This window comes from Benincasa hispida, chromosome 12 (genome assembly GCF_009727055.1).
Source record: "Benincasa hispida cultivar B227 chromosome 12, ASM972705v1, whole genome shotgun sequence".
NCBI lineage: Eukaryota > Viridiplantae > Streptophyta > Magnoliopsida > Cucurbitales > Cucurbitaceae > Benincasa > Benincasa hispida.
Genome location: NC_052360.1, coordinates 17445409 through 17456499, shown reverse-complemented (window position 1 = coordinate 17456499; position 11091 = coordinate 17445409). Strand labels below are relative to the sequence as shown.

The window sequence follows — 11091 nt, the reverse complement described above, 5'->3', positions numbered from 1 at the left end:
GATCCGTCAACGAGTTCAATCTCAATACCTGCGTCAGTTAGTGCAAGTACTTGCAATTAAAAGTCAGGTAAAGCGCCAAGAGTTTTTCCTCTGGTAATCATCGCCTAGGAGTCAGGATCTTCGTAAGAGAAGAGGGTCGTTCGCCACTTATCTGAGAGATATCGCACTATAACGAGGAATCGTCTATAGATAGACGAAACATCGCCCTACGAAACTTCATAAAAGTTTTTACATTGTAGTATGGGTGAGCTCGCGGGAAATGTTTTGCTACTGTGGAACAATCTATTTTGGCTTCATCTACTTCCAAGCCAGTCTTAAGATTATTCTTGTAGAGCCTAAGAAACATGGTGTTCGATGTCACCCACATGAATGAACATTTCTCCCAATTTCAAGCACAAAGTTTGTTTCCTCGCATCGAGCGATGGACATCCCTTTCCAAAAATAATATCTAAGGCAATGACTGGAATAAGTTCTCCAAAGAGATTGAAAAGTTGGGCCAATTCTCATGATAATGCTGACGATCTTGGTGTGCTCAAGATATTCAGAGTAGAAGATAGCCATCATACAGACTTATTAAATGTTCCCTATGGTGTGTTACACAGCCCAAAGGGCATGACCGTCTGAAGGTTGCCTAATGAGGTTGAAGTGCCAGCGGTACCTAAGTAAACATAGGCTTCATCCTGATCTCTCACGGATCTATCAGAATCTGGTTGTCATAAACCAGAGTAATCCATTGCATGAGAAAGAGTAACAAAAATTCTTTGCCCCAACAAAGTTTCTAATGCATTATTGATCGGATGAAGAGAGGGGGGAAGTGGTCTTTTCTTAGTTGCGCTGAGTGGGTTTGGGTGTTTGTGGGCGAATGTCATATTTTCATACTGATAGCATATTTCCTAGTCCCTGTGACATCTCGAGGGTAATGGATTAGTTACAGTTGTATAAACTCACCGTCGTTTAACATATCACGAGTCGGTTTTGATCCCCCTTTCTATGGGTTATACCGGTAGGGGCATTAAGACGTGGAGGCTTATGGTAATACTTACGGACTACTTCGGATAAGTAAATAAACATACCCCCGTCCCCAATGGCGATTTTTTTACTATATCATTCTTTCTTTATACCTGGAACTTCTGTACTTTCATTATGGGGGTTGAATCCCTTCGTTTTTAAGGCTTCGATTGGACCCTTGGAGACTTTCGCTTCTTGGTACCAAGCCTAATCTTATTCTATGGTGTGCTATAAGTGGAGACTATGCCGACGGATTATCCCGCCGATATCGTCCGCCCTATGTCATACGCTATTTGTTGCTTGTGTGTCCGACCATCTATGGAAGAGAGACTTGGCTACCTTGAGGCTATCTCTGCAGTAGATTTAGGGGAAATGATCACAGTATAAGATGTCTGTTGGGCTTTCCAGGAACGCCTTTTGGTTCCACAGCATTTTCGAAGAGTGGAGTACTGTCATCAGTCTGTGGTTCTTCAAGGTGATGGAAACCCCCCACGTTGGTTATTGTCCCCCGTTCCAATGGATCGGACTTAACGGCGTCTGATTCTTTCCAGTTCTCCTCCAACGCGAGGCTACTCCTACTGAGGTCCTCTCTTCAGGCAAACTCAATACCTTTAGTTACAAATGCTTCATAATCTGGGAACGTTTAATGCGTTGAGCCACAATTAAACTTCACCTTCCTCATTGTCCACGGGCGCATAAGTTTACTTTCCCTTTATGCACGTCAATTAAAAACTTTTCCCAGTGAAGCTAAGAAGGGGGCGCCTCAAAAGGATAATTTGGATGACATTCGATGATGCTCCCTTAATTGAAGGATTCATAGTCCCAAGATAATAGTCTCTTAAGGAACGAGATTCGTCAATCCCATTCACCATAAGAATCCAAGATATATCCTTCTGGGACTTGAGATTGTATTTCACGAACTTCTCACCCTCGTTTCAAAATGAAATACTTTATAGTTTATAAAACTAGAAGAGTAAGTAATGGGTTGTGTGCTTTCGCTTCAAATTCACCACGAATTTAGTCATTAAAAATTGAACAGGTGGGATGAGATATTCGAATTGTCGGCCTTCTAGATTGCACAAACGCATGAGACCCACATCCAATTCCTCGTATCCGAACAGAGAAGTGTACAAGCTCCAGGGCAAAATTCTGCCTATCTTTGGTAGAAGTCTGTTGCTTACTAAACACGTTACATACTATGCAAACATCTCGTGCGCTTTAGCATATCTATTATGTTGAGTAATTGTTGGCATCCCGCATTGCTTCCAACGCCTCTAATCAGTGGAATGTTGATATGCAGCTGCTTTAGGGACTCAAGTAAAGCAATTGAAATTGTTATTCATCATTCTTTTTCATCAGACACCTAGGAATAGTGCCGTTCAAGTGTACTTCAGGCTTCTCGCATTAGACACGTACTGGGGTTTTTGAATGGCTCGTAGTCCTCGAGCGTTCTATCTTCTGATCCATTTGAACGTGTGATGCGTTCTTTTAAAGACTATTATTTCTTGGATTCATTCTTCTTTCTTCAAGAGCTTCATTTCGCAATGTCACCAGCGTGACATTGCTCCTTCCCATTATTGTTCCACGGTGTTTAACTATTGCTAAGGTATGAACTCCAGGTTGCTTTGTTTTTCAAACTCGCTCGCTATATCTGCCCTAGCCTGGATTTCCAAGTTTTTGATAGATGACGCCTGACCTTTTCAGAACGCGTCATTCTGGGCTATGTACTCCTTCAATAGCTTCTTAATTCGAAGATCCTGAGCTCGATGCTGTCCTCCTTTATTAAAGAGCTGTTGATGTTTGCTGATTCATTTGTTGAAATGCAGGCGGCGGTCCATGCCTTTGCTGATGGTTCGCCCTGGTGGTGCTTTCCTGATGATTTCCTTCTGTCCAGAAAAATTCGGATGGTTTTCTCCATCCAGGGTTATAATGTTATTAGAGAATGGATTTATTTTTTATGTAGCATACTGACTGAGGGTTTTATGGACATTCATGCAGTATGGATGGAGGATTTCCACAGCCCATTACAGCTAACCTGGGCCTGGCTGTCCAAACGCCTCTATCTGATTCACCTTCTGGCTGAATTTGATGCGTTTTCGGCATTAATGTTCTGTAGAAGGCTGGTCATCGGTAGCCTCTTGAGCAAAAGTGTGGCTATTGCGTTGGCATCAAATAGAATTAACGTTCTGAGATCTCTTCTTCCTGTCAGCTCTTCCATCATTCGTATCATCCACCCATTCCATATTGTGTTTAGCAATGCGGTCTAGTATCCTCGTTAGCCTCAGTGTAAGATTTATCCATAAGTCCACCAGCTGCTGCTGCGTTTGCCTGCCATCTACGATGCTCTATTCAGTCTTTTATTAAAACGTCTCCGTTTGGAATATTTAGAGGTAAGTCCATGGTTCGGGCAATTCTTGACCAAGCCTTTAAAACGCTCCCATGCGGCGCTTAAGGTCTCAGCATCTTTTTTTCAAAGTTAATAATCTCTCGACGCCTCCTTGCGCTGGTGGTAGGTGGGAAATATTTTTGCATAAATTTTTCCACCAACTTCTCCCAGGTGGTGATTTCACTAGGCTCCAGTGAGCTCACCCATTGTTTTGCATCATCACGCAAAGAATAAGGAAACAACGATATCCTGATCGCCTCTGAGGTGATTCTAGGAATCATAAATGGATTACATATTTCCAGGAAACACTTCATATGGGTGTGAGGATCTTCACCACGACCACCCCCAAATTGTCCAGTAGGCTGGAGCATAACAGATTTTATCTCGAACCTGGTTCCATCCGGCGTTGGGTATATGATTCCTGGAGAGAAATCATGTAGTACATGGTACGCGTACTCCCTCATGGGATGCGTGCTACTATTCACCATCAGGATTGGATTCTGTGCAGCATAAGCTAGTTGCTGATTTTCCTGTTCTTCCGCCATTGCTTGTTGCCTATTCTGTTGTCTGAGAAATTGCTACCTCAACCTTCGACGATAGTTAGATCGATTCCTACACCGGAAGGTCCTTTCAATCTCAGGGTCGTATCTGAATTCAGGAGTGCTCTCCCTGCTCATAAATGTTCACAAGCTTAGGCATAGCTTGTAATACTCCCTCGACCGAAGTGTTCTTACAATAGATACAAACGAAATTTCTGGTTAGTTTTGTTTCTGAATCCCCGACAACGGCGCCAAAAACTTGTTCATTGCTATCGTGATTTGTTCTAGGATTGTATTGTGTAAAATAAATTGGAGAAATAAGTTCTAAGTATAAGTGATGCGTTTATACTTCGATGCGTTTAAGTAAATGTAACGCGTTGAGGCGTCAGATATTTGTAGCGCACACAACTCCATTTAATGACGTTCAAGTTTTCCTAAACTAGACCTAAGTATAAATCTAATTTAGGTTCCTGGTAAGTTCAGGGTCGAACTCAGGGATTCAGTTAACCAAATGCAGACCTTGCGTTGTATCTACTTTGGGGGTTTTCCTAAATAAATGTGAGAAATGTGTTATTTACATTAAATTGTTGTGCCTGTGCAAGAGTTGAAAAAGAGTTGAGTGGTAAATGATGGATCATGCGAAAATGGAATTTAAGGTAAGTGGACGCGTCGGTCTAAGATGAGTGTACACAACTAGGATATGATATGGATGAAATGGAGTGATTTGCTTATCTTTTGTTTATGCGTCAGACTTCATTCAACATTTCTCAACGCGAATGACATACAAAGCCTATCTCTAAGATGCATGCATCTAATACAAAATGCAATAGACACTAGTAAGTCTATCTCTAGTTGTACTAGGTGTCCTACTTAATGCAACTTAGTTATTCTTTCAAACAATCTAAGTTAAAAGATGCTGTTACTAATTTGTCAAGTTGGCTTGAGCTTTAGAATGAAGTTGTGCATAAAGTATTAATGCATTCAACATAAACAAGAAATAAACAATGGCAAGTATGATGGATCAAACATATGAATTTTATAAAGAAACAGAGAGTCTTTATAAAAGCAATATTTAATCAAATGGAATGAAGTGATAAATGAGAAGAAGGAAACCGAGTCAAGCCAAAGAATACAATCTCTTGTATTTCTTTGGCTCAAGCTCGTTGTGTACAATCACTTGTTTAGGAATTGGATGGAGTATCTTTCTCAAGAGTAGCTTCCTTCGCTCTCTAACTGACGGTGGTGGTGGTTCTCAACCTTTCTGATCGTCTAGCACCACAACACAACCTCTATAGAATTAAAACTATGACTACAATATACAAAGAGTAAGGATCTTGATAATTTTTGAACTCCTTAACTCTGGAGGGACTTCATCTATTTATAGGGTGGTTATGTGACACAATCAACCTAGAGCAATGAATCTTCTCTGTGTTGAACTCCCTCCGACGCATGGCCCATGTGTTAGAGCTTTTCCTGCGGCACTTGTCTAATGCGTTAGCATTAATCCTTGCATTGAAATCCTGCAGGTGCCCATACTTGCAAGTGGTTATGTGACACAATCAACCTAGAGCAATGAATCTTCTCTGTGTTGAACTCCCTCTGACGCATGGCCCATGTGTTAGAGCTTTTCCTGCGGCACTTGTCTAATGCGTTAGCATTAATCCTTGCATTGAAATCCTGCAATACAGTGTGTTAGTTCCGCGATATTTAGTAACAAAACTTCTTTTGTATGAGTTTGCTGGTGTTTGATTAAATCCATGCGTTTCGTCTAAAAATGAGAAGAATTTATCATTAAAAACCTTAATTGTTCCAACTTAAGAGCAAAAATAACTTGTATTTCTACAAGTTATCAATGCCAAACAATAAGACAAACTTATCATGGTACGATTCCTTTTGATAATCTAACCTATGGAGAATTAATTAACTTTATCAATAATGAAGGATTAGTCTTATGCACAAATCTTAAATTAAAAGTAAAAATGAAAAATGAATTTTATAAGCAAAATTAGGAACTTGGATCTTTTCGTGCTCAATATGGTTATGAGAAAATAGAGGCTCCATCGGCAAGAAAAAAACCCAATAAATTTAGAAGAAAATTTTATAGAAAATCCTTTTAGAACCCAAAGATATTTTCAAAATAATCAGAGCAAACAAAATTATTAATCAAAACTAAAAAGAAGATTTAAAAATTCTAAAAGTACCAAGAAAAGAAAATAAATTATTTGTTATAAATGTAGACAAAAATGACACATAACTCCCAATTGCCCTATGAAAGGAAAAATTAATAACTTAGAATAGAAGAAGATTTAAAAATCCAATTATTAAATTTATTGACACCTTGAGACCCTTCCTCTTCATTAATAGCAATGAAGAATCCTCTTATGACCATAATTTTGAAATCCAAGAAAATACTGATAATTCTGATTTCGAAACATCATTATCCTCTAGTGATAATCAAATAGAAGCATTATATGTAATAAAACTATAAATGTCAATTCAAGAGACTAAGAAATTCTTTTTGAAGCCATTAGTCAAATTGAAGATCAAAAAATTTAAAAAGAATATTTTGAAAAACTTAAAGACCTTATTATAGAAGAACCTAAACAACAAAGTATCAAACATTACAATAAATATATTTTCTCGCTTCGAGCTTAAAACAAAACTAGTAACTATTCCCGACCTTCAGAGAGAAATAAATAAAATAAAAATAATAAATATCTAATATTAAAAAATAAAATCCTCAAATTAAAAATGAACTCTTATCCCTCCAAACTCAACAAATGATTGATCAACCTTCCACTTATGAAAACTGTGAAAACATTGAAATTGATAACAAAGCCAATGAAATTTCTCATGAATCTTTTATCAATCTTATCAATAAAGTTCAATTAAAAAAATGGTACTCTATTATTAATCTTGACATAAATAAGGAATACCGTTTAACTTCTAAGATTTAATCAATTCGGGAGTTTATCAAAACTATATATGAGAAGGATTAATACCTACCGAATACTTTGAAACAACCTCCGAAAAATTACATGGTGTTAGTGGTCAAAGAACGGTCCTAGTGTGAGAAGAGTTAGTCTTTCCCTCGGGTCAGATAAAAGTCAAAGAACAGAAATCAAAATTTGTTATTAAAAATTCGCTACAAATTCTCAAATGCACATATTTGTAATCAAGTATATTGTTTTAAAAATACATTTATATTAGTTAAGGACTTAGATGAAGAAATAATATTAGGAACTCCATTCCTATCCCAAATTTAATTTTCGTCCGCATCATGCTGATCACGTCCTTCGTGAGAAGCTTCAGGTAGGTCTAAAGGCACGTTCAGATGGGGGTGGGGGCTATGGTACCACCATGTGACGTGACACGACACTTTCAAAGTAATTTACCATATAATGAAACTAGTCGTGCTGTCTCTGAGCTATCTGCCTGATGAATCCATGCGTTTGCTTCTGCTGATCGCGTATAATTTTCTTGAGCTCCTCATTTTCTCTTTGTAACTTAGTTACTTGAGATTGAAGCGACTTCTGTTCTCTCGAGAGCTCGTCGAGACCTCCTAAAATTGGTTTGCGAAGGTCATCATGAAGAAACTTATACCATTCATCTTCAAAGTCGACGTCTGTGGTCACGTTGGGGTGAGCTTGTGGCCATTCATCATCGGGCTATCGCATACTAGTCTTACCAATGCCTGAGCTATTGCTTTTTTCAATATGAGGCGATAGCTGACTAGGGTCATCAATAGGATGTGGCAGGCTCTTTTGGTGCTTAGGCGATGGTCGGGGAGTTGGGTGTTGGGTGGCCAAAGGAAGGATGGCGAGAGGATCGTCAATGGGCTAGGGGATCGAGACTTGAGAGCTAGCGTATTTTCTGGAGGATGCCAACTCGCATTTCCTCGATGATGGGTAGATGAGGGGATTTTTGAACTTTAGGGGAGAGGACCAGGCTTTTATCAACCCTCTGCTTCTTTTGCTGAGGGCCTTCAATAGCTGCAGATTTTGGAGGCTGCCGCTTTTGAAGAGTCATGGATGGGTCTTCTCCTTGCTGTGGCAATCTCATCAGTCTACGCAGAGACTATTCTGTGAGCACGACCTTGATTGCCACGTCCACTTCTTCTTCAAACCATCATTGCGCCACACATAGCTCTGTAATGAGCGATGGGAAGAACAACTGCCCCTTTGGTCTGGAGAACAATGTCCAAATTTGGTCAGCAATCATCTTTCCAACGTTGATTGGGATGCAATGTACAATGCAATAGATCACCATGACTTTTTCCCATGAAATGATGTGGTTGTGAGTTATTGGCATCAATTTCTGTTTGATGAAGTAAAGCCACACGTTGGCTTCGGGTGTCAAGTCGTGAAGCGATAACATCTTAACTCCTTTAACAAAAATGTTCCATTGCTTTTCGGGATGCAACCTCCTTCAAGGCTTTTTTCTGCTCCTCGGTGGTGGGGTTTTCAATGTTTGGTTTCCTTCAGCGTCACTAGTGTCTTTTAAGTTGAAAATTCTATTGATCTTTGAGGTGCCAAACCCGATTGAGCCATCCCCAATGTCAAACTTATAGCGTCCAATGTCAACCTAGCGTTCATCTCTTCGTCTGACCTCGCTTGCAGTGGAGAGGTCTTGAGGGTTTTGGTCATGTGTTGAGGAGGTTTGTGAAAGGGCAAGGGCTGAGACGATTAGGGTAGGAGTGAATGAATGGGTGGAAACTACTGTAGCTAGTGGCACATATGTGGGTGGTGGGGCGGTTGGGAAGGCAATGGGCTGCAATGAAGCTGTCGGTAAGATAACTTCGAATGTGGAACCTGGGTGGGATGAATTGGTTGAGGTAGGGGTACCCTTGCTGCTTGCCATTTGGAAAGAAGATTGCTAGAATCTGAAAGGAATGATGGTCGGAAAGGGATATGCTAATTCGTCGGAGGTTAGAGGGCTCGAAAGTTTTGAGAACAGTGAAGGTGAAACCTGTCTCTTATACACATCTAGATGTGTATAAGAGGCAAGGTAAAGGATGAGGGTTTATGCAAACCCTAACCATCACCTAACGCCACATTAAATGAGGTGATAGTTTTGACGTCTTTTCAGTCTCCATAGGAGACGTACGATTTCCTATCCTGTGATGGGCTGATATTGTAATCGCAAAGAATCGGGCTTTTTCAAATGCTCAATTGATCATGTGTTTTTTTAAGCCCATGCATCACTCCGTCTCACTCGTCCATTGTGATCAAAATGACGCAATCAAAAGGATAGAATGAAGTACGAAGTTGAAAAAGAGTTGATAGTCATATAAAGTAGTAAATATGCAGAAAGTAACATAGATTCTGAAAGAAAATAAAAGGATACACATAAGGATATACTTCGTCCCTGATGAATGTATACCATTTATCATCGTAGGGACTGAGTGTTTCTTCTCTTTTCTAGCTTACCCAAGTCAATGGAGGTTTTCTCATGCTGGAAATCCCCTCCATGATATAGCTTTACTCTCTGTCCATTCACTTTAAATGCGTTGGTCCCATCTTCGTTGGTCAATTCCACCGCTCCATGCGGGAATACTTCCTTGATTATGAATGGCCTGGACCAACGGGACTTCAGTTTTTTAGAAAAGAGACGCAGCTTGGAGTTAAATAGTAATAGCCTGTGACCTGCCTTGAGGTTTTTCTCACAAAGATGCGTATCATGCCATCGCTTGGTGCGTTCTTTGTAAATTTTGGAATTCTCACATGCTTGTAATCTTCACTCGTCTAGCTCTAGTAGTTGAAGTTTTTTTTCTTCTCCTGCAGCCTTAAAATCAAAGTTGAGTTTCTTAACTGCTCACATTGCCTTATATTCCAGTTCCAACAGTAGATGATAGGCCTTTCCAAACACCAATGCATATGGTGACATGCCTATGGGTGTCTTATAAGAAGTTTGATATGCTCATAGGGCATCATCTAGTTTCATGGTCCAATCCTTCCGCGATGGGTTCACCACCTTTTCTAAGATTGACTTGATTTCTCTGTTAGAAAACTCTGCTTGCTCATTTGTTTGAGGGTGATACATGGTGGCGATCTTATGGTGGACATTGTATTTGATCAACAATTTACTAACAATGCGATTCACAAAGTGGGTCCCTTTGTCGCTTATTATGGCACGTGGATTACCAAAACGAGTAAAAATGTTTTTCTGTAAGAACTTAGAGACTATTGCCGCATCGTTTGCAACGCATGAAACAGCTTCATCCATTTGGATACATAGTCGACAACCAATAAAATGTATTTATGACCATTTGACGATGGAAATGGTCCCATGAAATCTATTCCCCAAACGTCGAATAGCTCCACCTCCAGAATGATGTTCATTGGCATCGCATTTTTTTCTAAAATGCTATGAACTTGTCGCATTTCATGGAGTATTCTCGTGCATCTTTAAATAGAGTGGGCCAATAATACCCGTATTGCAAAACTTTCGCTACCGTACGCTGTCTGCCAAAATGCCCTCCATAAGGTGATTCATGACATTGAAACAATATGCGATGGAAAGCAGTTTCTAGAACACAAAGTCTCAATATCTGGTCTGGTCCTCTTTTGTAGAGATTTGGTTCGTCCCAGTAGTAAAATTTGCATTCATGAATGAACCTTTTCTTTTGATGGGATGTGTAGTTTTCAGGGAATTGTTTGTAGACCAAAAAGTTGGCAATATCCGCATACAAGGGTAGAAATTCTTCAATCTTAATCAGCTGCTCATCAAGAAATGAAGCGTTCACCACTGATTGGATGCGATCCACTTTTGAATTTTCTAATCGCATAGATGGTCAGCGATCTTATTCTCTGTTCCCTTTCGGTCGATTATTTCCATATCAAATTCTTGGAGTAAAAGAACCCATCAGATTAGTCTAGGCTTCACATCTTTTTTGTCATCAAATATCTTATCGCGGAGTAGTCTGTGTGGACTATCACTTTTGACCACAACAAATAGGGGCTTAATTTTTCAATAGCAAAAATCACCATTAAAAGTTCCTTCTCGGTAGTGGTGTAATTTTCCTGTGTGGAGTTTAACGTCTTGCTAGCATATGCGATGGGGTGTAAAATTTTCTTTACTTTTTGTGCCAAGACTGCCCCCATCGAATACCCACTAGCGTCGGACATCAGTTCTAATGGCCTCGCCCAATCAGGTGCG

At 39.8% G+C, this 11091-nt stretch overlaps 1 non-coding gene across 1 annotated transcript; it reads left to right on the top strand.

Annotated features, from left to right (window-relative positions):
- Positions 1-3401: 3401 nt before the first annotated feature.
- Positions 3402-3504, top strand: LOC120068647. The gene has a single exon (XR_005479283.1). It is a non-coding gene; the product is annotated as a small nucleolar RNA R71 (small nucleolar RNA).
- Positions 3505-11091: the final 7587 nt, after the last annotated feature.